The sequence below is a fragment of the Falco peregrinus genome, chromosome 7 (assembly GCF_023634155.1).
Source record: "Falco peregrinus isolate bFalPer1 chromosome 7, bFalPer1.pri, whole genome shotgun sequence".
Classification (NCBI taxonomy): Eukaryota; Metazoa; Chordata; class Aves; order Falconiformes; family Falconidae; genus Falco; species Falco peregrinus.
Genome location: NC_073727.1, coordinates 22,800,406 through 22,814,855, shown reverse-complemented (window position 1 = coordinate 22,814,855; position 14,450 = coordinate 22,800,406).

Genomic DNA, 14,450 nt, shown 5'->3' with positions numbered 1-14,450 from the left:
CAATTAGATCCTGTTATTCTGTGCTCTTGATAGACTTAATGCATGTGAACATTCAAGAATGGGTGCAATTTTAAATATTAACTTAGATGTTGTTAACAAACTTTGTTGCAATGTATTTTTATGTTATTAGATTTTTATTGTATCTTATATTTCACACAGATATTATTTTATCTATATATTATGTACTTTATTATACAGTGTTAGCAGATGAAAGAAACATGAGATGCATATTTAGGTAAAATTCGTATGCACCCAAAACCTGAAAAGGTGTTGTTCATATGAGCAACAATACCTTGTATAGGACATATATACAGTATAGAAATAGTAGTATTTCTTCATCTGCCCTATTGAAAGAACTGAGGCCTAGAAGAGACTATCATAGGATCATAGAATCATAGAATGGTTTATTTTGGAAGGAACCTTAAAGATCATCTAGTTCCAACTCCCCTGCCATGGGCAGGGACACCTTCCACTAGACCAGGTTGCTCAAAGCCCCATCCAGCCTGGCCTTCAATGCTTCTGGGAATGGGGTTTCCGTAACTTCTCTGGGAAACCTGTTCCACTGCCTCAGCACCCTCAAGAGTAAAGAATTCTTCCTTATATCTAATCTAAATCTACATTTTTTCAGTTTAAAGCCATTACCCCCTTGTCCTATCATAAGAAGCCTTTTTACAAAGTCCCTCTTCTGGCTTTCCTGTAGGTGCCCTTTATGTACTGGCAGGCTGCTTGCTATAAGATCTCCACAGAGCCTTCTCTTTTTCAGGCTGAACAACCCCAACAGTCTCAGCCTGTCTTCGTAGGAGAGGTGCCCTAGCCTTCTAATCATCTTCGTTTCTTGAAAGCTGAGCTGTTTATACAGCTTCCTTGATTCATGTAAAGCTAAATATTATCTTCTCAGCATGTCCCTATTTTCTTAATTAGAAAAGCTTTCTAAAACTTCTCTTCCTTTTTTTTCTCTTCATTTTAAATATGTATTTGTATTGATACTGTATTTCACATACTGTCTTTGACTTAAAGAGTTTCACAGAATAGGATATGTCTTACGCTTGAGAATATAAGGTTATTATACAGTTAAAATAAGTTTTGGTGAACAGACTACACTCTTTCACTCAGGCATACATCTTGAAACCGTATACCCTGAAAATGGTATTCACTTCTAATTTCTCTTCCCCCGCCCTGGCCTCTGAATTAGCTAATGATCATGTTACTTTAAATTGAGAGAGAAGCATACATAACCTAAGCTGGAAACTAGAAATTATTACTCTGTGTCAGGACTTCTTGACAAAGGCTCAAAACTAAACTGCAGCATTTCTTCCCCAGCAAAGCGATTGCTAAGGTGACCATTGCTACTTATACTTTCTCTCCTGAAAGACAATCAAGTCTTCATCCTCTAGTACACACTTAAACTCCCAAACTGAAGTATCATGAAGTTAGTCACATTTCAAATCAAAGAACAAAAGATCAGGGATTCTGCTGAAAATATGGTAATAAAACAAAAAATGTATTTTGAAATAAAATTACTTGCTTCCAAATTTTCTACACACAGGATTTTCATAAAGAACAGAGTGCTGTCCTCTCCAGGAGGATTTTAAAATCCTTTGCTGTTGAAAAAGCTGTAGTGAAAACCAGTTTCTAGTCATACTATCCTCAATAGATCAGATAGTTTTGTGAATGCTAAATTGTGAAGGACACTTCTTTTCCTTCCCATTAAAAAAGATGTACAGTATGGCACAAAACCCATGGAGAATGTAGGTGCTGTATCAGTACCGCAGCTCCAACTTGGGGTAGCTAGGGACTCTTACTTGATGTAAGATGAGTGTTTTCAAAATTCATTGCTCTTGCGGAGAAATCAGAAATACAGTTGCTCTGGGAAGCAAATTTGACAGAATAGAATTATTCTATCTCAGATCTGGCTTTGAAGTCTTGTTGGTTTTCACATCATGAACTCTTTCCTGAAACTGAGCCTTAAAGAGAGACATTCTATATTATTTACTGTGGAGACTTTATCAGTATGCTAAGAATACTCATATTTTTACTATGGCTATGTCTTGGAAATCCATCTAGATTATAATAATTTGCTTAGCTTTTCTCCTAAGAATCATATCTAAAGAGAACTACAGTGAATCAGAATACAGAGACAGAGATAAGAACTGAGCAAAGCAAAGATGACTGTAAGAAATGCAGATCTAAAGGAGAAAAAGAGAGAAGTGTTTTCTCATGAAATGAACTGTGTTTTTAAAACTTAATTCCAAATCTGTATCAAAAATAGAGAAGTGAATTCCTTGAGGAAAGGAACCTTAGTAAAAAAATATTTAGGGAAACCGAAAGTATATATGTGTGTGTGTGTGTATGTATTTTATTTTTTTTTAAACAGACTTTTTACCTGTTGATTTTCCCTCTGTCTGCTCCACCTCCACTCTTTCAATTCCCAAAGTCAGGTTTAGTTCTCTGTCTGCCATCTTGGAATGTTCTTGTAAATCTTACTTTCTTTCTACTAAGAGTAAAGAAAATCAACAAGCTCCTTCCCCATTAATGTATGGGAAGGCTATAATTTTAATTTTCCTAGAAGAATATTTCAGACTATTTTTCCTCCATAAAATTCCAGGGTTTTGGGGTTTTGGTTTTTTAATTTTTATTTCAAAAGTCCTGGAATTCTCTGTAACTCTGTGATCACTTCCCCTTGTATTTTCCATATTTCATTGTTTGTTTAAGACACTGTTCTCCTAAGGCTTATTGTCTCAGGCCTTATTACGGAGGTCTGAATGGCAAACATCCCAAAAACTCCCCAGCTAAGGATGTCAACTGCCTGTGGTTTTTTGGCAATAATGGTGAACTCCAGCAAAGGATGGTACTACTTGTATTCCCTCAAAATTTGGGTCCTCTAGTGCTCTGTAATTTACTTTTGGTTTTGAAGAACAAAGATACGTGTTTTGAGTGTTTGTACTGTAAAGAAATCTAAAGTAGTTAGAGCTCAGAGATTTAGTCCAGGATAAAAAGAAATATCAAAGCACCTTTAAGAACAAAACATCTTTAAGTTAAATCCAAAATTATATCGATCCCCATTCCCACACTGACACACCTGTACACCATTTCAACCTGGTGAATGAATGCATTTATGGAGACAGTAGAGAATGAATGATTTATGACAACTGGTAATTAGTTTGCTCTGTTTATCTTTGGAAGGTGTTCAGAGAGTGGCACTGGCAAACCAAAATAGGTAAGTAAAAAATAAAACCCAAAACAATAAAAAAAGACAGGGGAAGAGTACATAGGTAAGCATATAGTCCTCATCCTGAACTGAAGAGGAAAATAAAAACTATTCATTAGGAAACCGGGTTGGAAAGGAGTGACTGAAAGAAGGTAAAATACCTTTTCCCCAGAACATATTATCTGGATGATAAACAAAATAATAGAGTACGACATAGCATGGCAGGGCAGGGAAAAGGAGGGAAAAAGGGGAGAAAGGTGGGTGAGAATAGGGGCAAAGATGGGGGGGAAAGTGGGAAAAGGGAAAAAGGTGGCAAAAGGGGAAAAGAGAAAAAGGGAGAAAGAAATTAAATTGGTTGAATAATATAAAAATTATTTATTAGACAAAAAATGTAGTAGTAGTGAACAAAAACACAGGGAAAATATAGATTGCAAACAACAATGTTTGGAATTATATTTTCAGTGTAATACTTAATCATAAAATCGTGGTGTTAAGCTCTTGACCTAGATAATATTAGGCATACAGTGCAGAGAAAAAGTAATTCCAGTGGTTTTAGGTGGAAAATAGCATGAGATGAGGCACAAAGTATTTTATTCAGAAATTTTATGCAAAACACTAGTTACCATGTCTTTATCATTAATTTATGTACTATTCTTACTAACATTTATAAAGGCAGATGTGCATGTCATAAGAAAAAAGGCTCTTACCAGGAACTACCTTAGCATAGATACAGTCTGAATGTTTTCTGTATGAGTAAAATAAGACTAAATATAAGTAAGAGGTGACAATTAAGAGGTAAGGTCATACATTGTTGGGAAAAAATGGGGAAAAAAATTATCTAAATCATCCATCTAAAACTACTGTTTGAAGAGTTTTAGGTGCTAAAATGAATTAGTTTTACAGCAGTGTAATAAACTATCAAGGATCTATAATAAGGCTATTAGCTTAGGAGTGAAATTGTATGGCTGAGGAGTGATGGACACTGAGCTTTTGCTTTTTTAGAAAGAGTGAGACTATGTGTGAACAATTAAGTAAGGTTATTTGATGAGACCATTATTGATGAAAGCAATTGTATTAAAGAGGAAGGCTAATGAGGCAGATATCATAGTGGGACACTGTTACAGACCACCCAACCAGGATGAAGAGGACAGATTAAATGTTCTATAAGGAGCTGGGAGAAGTCTCACAATTGCTAGCCATTTTTCTCATGGGAAACTTCAACTTGCCAGATGTCTGCTGGAATACAATACAGCAGAGAGGAAACAGTCTAGGAGGTTCCTGGAGTGTGTGGAAGATAACTTCTGACACAGCTGGTAAGGGAACCAACTAGGGAAGGTGCCCCACTGGACAGGTTGTTTACAAACAGAGGACTTGTGGGTGATGTGACAGTTGGAGGCCATCTTGGGCATCACAATCATGAAATGACAGAGTTTTTGATTCTCGGAGAAGTAGGGTTGTCAGCAGAACCGCTACCTTGGACTTCCAGAGAGCTGACTTTGCCCTGTTTAGAAGCCTGGTTGACAGAGTCCCTTGGGAGGCAGTGCTGAAGGGCAGAGGAGTCCAGGAGGGGTGGACATGCTTCAAGAAGGAAATCTTAAAGGTGCAGGAGCAGTTAGTCTCCCTGTGCCAAAAGACTAGCCCGCAGGGAAGAAGACTGGCCTGGCTGAACAGAGGAGCTTTGGGTGGAACTCAGAAAAACAAAGAAGAGTTCATGACCTTTGAAAGAAGGGGCAGTGCACTCAGGAGGACTACAAGGATGTTGTGAGGTTAGGCCAGGACAAAATTAGAAGGGCCAGAGGCCAGCTAGAACTTAATCTGGCTACTACCATAAAAGACAATTAAAAAAGTTTCTATAAATACAATAGCAACAAAGAGGGCTGAGGAGAATCTCCAGCCTTTATTGGATGTGGGAGGAAACATAGTGACGGTGGATGAGGAAAAGGCTGAGGGACTTAATGCCTTCTTTGCCTCAGTCTTTAATACAAAGACCGGTACTCTGGGTACTGAGTCACCTGAGCTGGAAGCCAGGGATGGGGAGCAGAATGAAGCCCTCATAATCCAAGGGGAAATGGCCAGCTGTGGTGACGCAGGTCGAGGCGGAATGAAAAACACTATGTCTGAATGGCTGCGTTCGGACAAAATGTCAAAATGGCCTTTATTGTTTATACAAATTACTTATATATCTTAGACAGTGCATGTGTCAGATCCTGGTAGGTTTTCTGTGTTCTTCTTCTTGCTTGCTATTTGCTGTTGCTGTAGGTGCCTGTATGCTGCGGTTCTAAGTTCTGGTTCTTCACATCCTGTTTACATACCTGACAATTTGTGGCTGTCTTAGAGGTACACGACTAAGTCTTTGAAGTCAACTACCTCCTCTGCAGACCCGCTGCAGACCCCAACAGTCAGTGACCTGCTAAACCACTCAGACACACATAAGCCTATGGGGCTGGGTGGGATCCACCCAAGGGTACCGAGGGAGCTGGTGGAGGAGCTCACCTAGCCACTTATCATAGTCCCAGCTAACCGGGGAGGCCCCAGTTGACTAGAAGTTAGCAAATGTGATGCCCGTCTACAAGAAGGACCAGAAGGAGGATCTTGGGAACTACAGGCCTCTCGTCTGACATCAATACCAGGGAAGGTTACGATGCAGATCATCTGGAGTGCCATCACAAGGTACATATAGGACAACCAGACAATCAGGCCCCGTCAGAATGGGTTTATGAAAGACAGGTCCTGCTTGATTAACCTGATCTCCTATGGCAAGGTGACCTGCTTACTGGACGAGGGAAAGGCTGTGTGTGTTTTCCACCTAGATTTAGTAAAGCCTTTATCACAGTTTCCAAGAGCATTCTCCTGGAGAAACTGGCTTGGATGAGCGCACGCCTTGCTGTGTAAAAAACTGGCCAGCTGGCCGAGTCCAAAGAATGGTGGTGAATGGAGTTAAATGCTGTTGATGACTGGTCACAAGGGGTGTTCCCCAGGGCTCAGTTCTGGGGCCAGTTCTGTTTCATAGCTTTATCAATGATCTGGACAAGGGAATCGAGCACACCCTCAGTACGTTTGCAGGTGGCACCAAGTGGGGTAGGAGTGTTGATCTGCTTGAGCGTAGGAAGGCTCCACAGAGAGACTTGGACAGGCTGGACCAGTGAGCTGAGGCCAGTTGTGTGAGGTTCAAGAAGGCAAAGTGTTGGGTCCTCCACTTGGCTCAGAACAAGCCCATGCAATGCTGCTGCCTTGGGGAAGAGTGGCTGGGAAGCTGCCTCGGGGAAAAGGCCCCGGGGGTGTTGGTGGACAGCTGGCTGAATATGACCCAGCAGCGTCCCCAGGTGGCCAAGAAGGCCAACAGCACCCTCCTGGCTTCTGCCAGAAGCAGTGTGGCCAGCAGGACCAGGGAAATGATTGTCCCTCTTGGATCGTCACTGGTGAGGCCGCAGCTAGAATCCTGTGTTCAGGATTGGGCCCCTCACTACAGAAAAGACATTGAGGTGCTGGAGCGTGTCCAAAAAAAGGCAATGAAGCTGGAGAAGGGTCTAGAGCACAGGTCTTAATGAGGAGCAGCTGGGGGAACCGGGGTTGTTTAGCCTGGAGAGAAGGAGGCTGAGGGGAGACCTTATTGCTCTCTACAACTGCCTGAAAGGGGGTTGTAGCAAGGTGGGTCTCAGTCTCTTCTCCCAAGGAACAAGTCATAGGAGGAGAGAAAACTGCCTCAAGTTGTTCCAGGGGAGGTTTAGATTGGATATTGTAACACGTCTTCACCAAAACGGTTGTCAAGCATTGGGACAGGCTGCCCAGGGAAATGGTTGAGTCACCATCCCTGGAGGTGTTTAATGAACATGTAGGTGTGGCACTTGGGTCATATTTTTCTGGTGGACTTGTCTGTATTAGGTTTACAGTTGCACTTGATGATCTTAAATGTCATTTCCAACCTTACTTTTTCCATAGTGACATGGATTTGTGGTGTACTTGGCAGTGTTAGTTTAATGGTTGGATCTGATGATCTTAAAAATCTTTTTCAGCCTAAACAATTCTATGATTCTAACAATTCAAAGTATTTCTATTTTCTGGGAAATATTTTTAAGGAATGTTTTAATGAAGTAAAAAAGACAAGAAAGCTCTTCAAAATTTGTTAAAAAGGTCAGTGCTTTCTTAAATCCCTACTTTAAGACTCTTAGATTAAGTGTAGCATAAATTAAGATTAGGACATTAAATTAAAAAGATATTGAGACTAAAAGTCTTTGAATAGGAAAAGTTAAGTGTTTCCATTTATTTAGAAGACAAATTCATGCATTGTTAGATGAAGGCAGAACTAGAGAAACAACTTAGATATTAGCTTGAAGAAAAAAAAATTCAAAATCCTACTTTAAAGATTGTTTATGAATTTTCCACATGGAGAAAGATAATTAAAATATGCTAAACAGTAATATCATCTTCTTATAAAAAAGCCTGGTTATGGCATTGAGCTAATGAAAGCATGATAAAAGCTAATTTTGAATGAATCCATGCATGAAAGAAGGATGTTTTTGTTCTCCATGAAGTGATGGAAAAGAACATTAGAACACCTCCTTGAGCTAAATAAGACATTTTATATTTCTTTGTCCCCCAATCTTTGATTTGACAGCACTCTTTACAGGCATAAACCAACAAAAAAGCAGGCAAGTAATACAATAGAAAACAAATTAAGCTTCTACAACAGGATCAAGAGGAAGCAATTTCCCAGTTCACAATTTCACATAGATTAAATATGTCATGATTAGATGAAGCTGTAACACAGGGAGTATATTTAAACTAATTTTTTCTCGAAAATATTTTAATGGTGATATTAAAATGCTATCATCACTGAAGATACTAACAACATCTGCTGGTAATCTGCTTTCCTTCTATTTTAGAAGAAAGAACATGAACTAATCTAACAAAAATACAAAGAAGAAAATAATATTTTCAATTCTTTCTTGATAGGAATTTATTTACTCCCTCTTATCCGTTATATGCTAAATTTCATAAATTAACCTTTATGGTAGGATTCACCTAACTTAATTTCATAAGCCTTTACATTAATGTAAGGTTCATTCTACTGAATGTTAGAGGTTGGATTAATCGCAACTTCTACAAGTGAGATCCAATATAAATATCTTAGAGTTTCTACTCCAGCTCTATGAAATTTGGATTTGTTTAACTAGCATGTCCTCTGTTTAGATGATGACTTCTGGATGAAATGAATCAGTCCCTGGCCAGACTGACTGTATTTGCTCTATCTCTACTGAGTCTAATGAGGATGCAGACAGACACATCAGAAGCAGATATTTTCTGTCCAGATGCCTAGGACTTACTCCAGATGAAAGTGTTCCAAAGTATCATAAAGCTAGGTATTTAAGATTGTGCAGGCTCCTTATATACACTAGAGAGAGCTAAGATCATACCACTTTGAGGATATATGACAGAAAAGCCTAGATAATTAGCTCTGACTGGACACTTCATCTTTTAGATAGCTGTACTTAGCATTAATTAAAGCCTTTAATTATATTCGTATATGGTTATATGATTATCTGCTTATATTATACACTTATTGGACTTGTTATTATTCAGAGAAATAAAGTGTATGGTGTCTTCCCAGGGGAGAATGACTTTAACAACACAGTTCTCACTGGAGATCTCAGTATTGAAGAGTACAGGGGGGAAAAAAAAGAAAGAAAAAAGAAGAAACTACTATTTATTGTTGGGAGGTTTTTTATTTTGTTGTTTTCTCTCACAAGAAAATAGACTAAGTATTAACTATGATTATTCTCGTTGTTTATAGCTGTGGTATCTCCTTCCAAAAGCACAGCTGGAAAATCCAGGTTGCTAACACAATGGAATGTGTGTCCCTTGATTGGCTTTATGAGAAAGAAATAGAGGAAAAAAGGATATTCATTGCCGGTTTTGCTTCTTTCTAATTATGGATTGTTTTTCATACTTAGGGCTACATTCCTCAACAGTCAAAACGTAAAATTACTGATAGGAATTCTTCTTCCATTCACTCAGAACTCATTCTTGCTTGATGCTCAAAGCTGTTGACCCCATCTTCTAGGTAGAAATAGAATCCACCTCTAAGGCAGCAAAAGAAAATCAAGGAATTACCTCCAGAATTCCTAACAGTGTTATATTCTCCTTTAGTATCTTCATAGAAATATGGCTTTAAAACCTAAACTTGCAAAATTCAAGGACAGATATTTTTTTTTAAAAGATACACATTTTCTCTAGTGTCTAAAGGAAAAACGATAGTATCTGTGACATAAAATAGGGACAGCATATAACTAAGTTCTAAAATGATGATAAATTTAGGCAAATGGCTTTAACTTTCTGTGTGCTTTTTTATCTCAAAGGAACTATCTGTATGTCAGATGAAGTCAAATGCTAAGTAATTTCCAGGATAAAAAAATAAGATATCTATGATGATAAAACAAACAGAGGAATGATGAGTACTTTCTACTCAATGTTTTTGAGAGAACAGCAGAAGTCTGAAATTCTTTTTATTTTACATCTGACAATATTCTCAGCGTGACTACAGTAGTCTGTTTGTTAAAGGCTGCAATAATCATGACTTGCATAACCAGCATATGTTTCACATTTGTTTTGATTTCAGTGAATATAAAATGTCAAATGTGAAAAATGCAAATATTTCTAATGTGAAGACATTCAATGATTATTGCAAATGAAACTTGTGACATCCTCATAAATTAATTTAGATATTTGATTATCTGTATTTAAGTTTCCTGTGATTACCTCAAAGGAATAAATTTCAAAATGAATGCACTTGTAAGCTTACTCCTACATTTCTACAGGTGCCAAGCATGGAGTTCAAATTTAGGTGAATAGGAATCTGTTAAGAAACAATCATTTTTAAAGTATAAAATTAAACCAACAATAAGAAATGTATTCTACCTATGTATTACGGTTCTGTGTAGATTGAAATCTTCTGGGAAAAAAAAAAAAAAAAAGAAGAAATCAAAGGCAACAGTGCAATGAGATAGTAACAAATATGGTTTGAAATACATGTTTGTGTCTGTCACAACCTTGTTCTGGTTCTACAGTAGGGAAAAGATGCTTTCAAATTTCCAACTGGAGAAAAGAATGTAAAACATGTTTAATACTGCATGATGCAACTATAGGTAGGTAATGTAACTACAACAGGTTGCTCAGAGAGTTTGTAGAGGCTTCAGCCTTTAGACATACAAAATTTGATTGGACATCAACCTGAGCAACCTGCTGCAGGTGACTGCTTTGAGCAACGGTGGTTGCCCAGGCAATCCCCAAAGGTCCCTTTCAGTCTCAACTATTCTGTAATTCCACAGCTCTGACTACACTAAGGTCAACTAGTCACCTCTTTCATGAACGTTTGGCTTTAGGGAAAAATGATTATAGGATATTGATGCAATTAATGCAGATCTTGAAGAAACTCTACCTTCTTAGCATTGTATAAAAAACAAGTGGGATGTGACTACCCTTGAGTTTTTTGATCTACTGCAGAGATTTTTGTCATTGGGTTTAACAGAATGAATAGATCATAAATTGACAATGGCATCTGTCACACTTGATGACAGAAAAGGAAAGATCAGACTCCAGAGTCTTGAGTTCTACCTGAGAAGTAAAATAGATCAGAATTCAGAATCTTACATATCTACTTACTAGGACTTACTTTTTCCTGTCAGTTTGGCTTCCATTCAGGTAGGTAGTTTCTCTCTGAAGACCAGTTCTACACTCTTTTCACTTCTAGTATAAATCTGAGAGATTTGAAAAAAAGGGGAATATAAGTCTCTAAGCTCAAGTATTCTGTCTAGCCCACAGATTTCCCTGCAATATCCATATTAACCATTTCAACCCTTTTTTTTTCAGAAACATGTAGGAACTATAAGATGTGAAGAGTCTCCTCTTAGGAAGGCAGACATTCAGATCAGTTTCCAGAGACTTGTTGTATATTAACAAGTGAAGTGAAGAAGAAAATATTTACTGGTTCTAGATAATCTGCTGTACACATTTACCTGTGTAATGAGATATTTCAAAGAGAAAAGGCTTAACAAAAAGTCTTCTCTTTAGCTTCAAGTCCGTGCTGCAAAGTATCATGTGAATAAGTGTTTGTTGATATTTTAGTGTCTATACTTCTAAAAAATATAAAAATATGTATTTTACCTGTCACAATTTCAGAAATTCAGGAATTATTGCAAAAAACCCAGAAATTATTTAGTTGAGGCAGTTGACGTTCAAAATTTTTAACCCAACCGTGCTGCTACAGACTGCTGCAAATATAAGTGATCACAGGGGCTTACTGTGAGAAGTATCATACAAGGTGAATAATAAATGGTGTTTATTGCCCTGACTCTAATAAGCAGTTGCTCTCTGTTTTTATATTCGAGCCCTGATAGTGACAATTACATTGTTCTTATGTCTGTGTTTGGTCATTTGTGAAGAATCCCTTGGCAAACACTCTCATGAAGATCAACAGAAATCAAAATCAAATCCAAGAAAATGGATTTGGGTGGAAATTCATCATTCAAACTGAAAGGTTAAATGTTCATTTTTAAGAAACTGGGATGAAAATGGCTTTAACAGACAGATACATGAGGTACATAACAGTATGGACCAAAACAGAACTGAAAGCACTCCACTTATTTTGGGTAATAATACAATGATTAGTATTCCTCTAGGCCCAAAATCCTCTCAGATTTTGGAAGGACACTCAAGAGTCCTGATGGCTGATGATTTACAGTGATGCAAAAGATTCAGTATTAGCTTGAGATGGCAAAATATTCTGGAGCTATTCTCTTTCACCTCATTGCTTCATAGAGATATCAAAACTGAATTCTTGGTATGTATCACATGTATGGGTAAAATTTATTTACTTACATATTTTTGCTCATCATAGTGGTATTTAAGCCTATTCCTTTGATTTAAGACTATTTGAATTTGATTGTACTGCTTACTCACCCCATCTGAAGATCAAACACCAGGCACTTTTACCTTCACTTCTAGATCTAGAGCTATAGTGGTTTATTTTACTTACCATATTCCACTGTTACTGAATTTAAATTATATCCACTTAGACCTATTACTGCAGTACACACAGCAGATCATTAGCAATTCATTGTAGGGTCAATTAACATTGACATCTAATAATGCCTCTATATAGTAATTGCATTGTCATTAAATCCGATGGGACACACACGTCCAGTTTGAAAGCATGCTTAAGTAGCTCTGTTGAAGGAAAAGTAATTTGTTGCCTTTATGTCTTTTTTCTTCTTTTCTTTCTTTTTTTTTTTTTCTTTCTTTTTTTTTATCAAAGTAAGAACAACTGGAAATTAAGTATTGCCTTCCAATTTTAGGTTCATCCTACTGAAAATAGGTTTCAAGGAATGCAATTTAGATGCTAACTTTCATAAAGCTGAAACAGTGAAGGCTACAACTGACAGCAATCTACCTTTCACCTTACTTATTGTTGATCATAATTGATTTTGATTTGAGATCTTGCAGCAGCATTGGTCATAACTGACTCTATGAATTGTTCAGACAACCTGGAATATTCTCCTTTGACCTCTTAAAAACAGTAATTTCCCTGTCAAAAATTGTTTACCTCTGCAGAACAAGTGTTCCGTTACATTAGTGAAGTTAAACCATCTCTCATATAAACAGAATCTGAAGTCTCACCTGGTCTAGTTTTGAGTCATGTGGAAGGTGCATACTCAGGTACAGAGTATTTCATCTTCTTGATCTAGTCTCTTTTCTGGATGCCCAAGACACCTCTCCAGTGAAGAGGATGAATATGGAGGCAGCTGGGTGTGCAACTACCTAAAAAAGTACTGTTGTTAGATCTCTTATGATAAAAACATCTTCATCACAGACAAGCAGAGAAAAGACTAGGTGGCTAATCTAGACTAGAGGGAGTTGAAACTAGAGGAAGTTTCAATAAAATGAACTCAAAAAGAACTTTTGGGACATGAGACACACACTTGCAGTAATGCCTGTCCTCTACCACTTGCTTAGCAGCTGTCTTCACAAAGCACCTAAATTGGCTGGATCTCTCTGGTTAGTTTTAGAATTCCCTACTTTTTGAGACCTGCACCACTGTAAATACCTCAGTCTCAGCATCTCAATGCCAGTGTCTAATTTAACCCCTACTGGTCTCAGGAACGAGGCATTCCTTTGCCTGCTCCTGAAAGACCTGATCCATTACAGTATTCCTGAAATGCATTCACACTATCATGCAGGGAAACCCTGCATAACTGTCAGAACCACTTATTCTTTCAAATATGATTGCCAGGGGAAGAAACAAACATAATACTATTGTGATTTCACTAGTTTTTAACAGAATAGCATTGCACCCATTCAAAAGATAAAATGCATAAACCACTTTGGAAAAAGGATAAGATGTCTGGGCTCCCAAATGGCTGTGTCAATCCTGGATTATGACATAACTCTCTTCTCTTTCTGCATTGGATGTTGGAAAGGTGTAGTGGAGAGTATCTCCACAAAAAAATCCACCTGTGCTGATAACACACAGGGTGACAGGAGATGTGGACTGGAATCTCCTGAGTCAGGGGTAGGCAGTGAATATGTGTTTCTCACGTCCTGTGTGACTGGCCCAGTGGTTAAGGAATTATGCAAAAGAGGCTGTAGTTCTTGAGATGTCACTTTTGTATTGGGAAAGGAAACAGTGAGCTTTACCCAGGTATTGGAAAGAGTGTTTGTAGATGCTTACTGAGTGGCTAAAGTTGGACTTACACCTAATTTACTGGATGGCATTGAACCCACTTTGAGGGGTTTACCTAGCCAAAGTAACCGAGATCTGAGTGACCAAAAGCTAAGCACTTGGTTTAGGGTTTTCAAATCATGGATCTTAGCTGGATTTAGGTTTCAGTCTCATTAAACCTGATTGTTTAAATATAAAACCCAGCTAATACCTTATTTTTCCATTCATCTTCCATTTCGCTCTCTTCATTTAGATTAAAAGAGACTGTAGGTGCTCCTTCAAAGAATTTATAATACATCTGGAAAGTTTCTGTACTTTTAGGATCTGATAGCAATTAACACTTTTGCTACTATAACAAAACTAATAATAAAAAAGCTTATTCCCAAAACAACTATCATACACTTTTTTTCTTAAATTATTTCTGAACTCAGAAAACAGACACAATGCAAAAAAAAAACAACAAAACAACAAACCAAAAAAAAACCAAAGCCCAGGATAAATGGAAAGATCTCTGAGGACAATACTTAA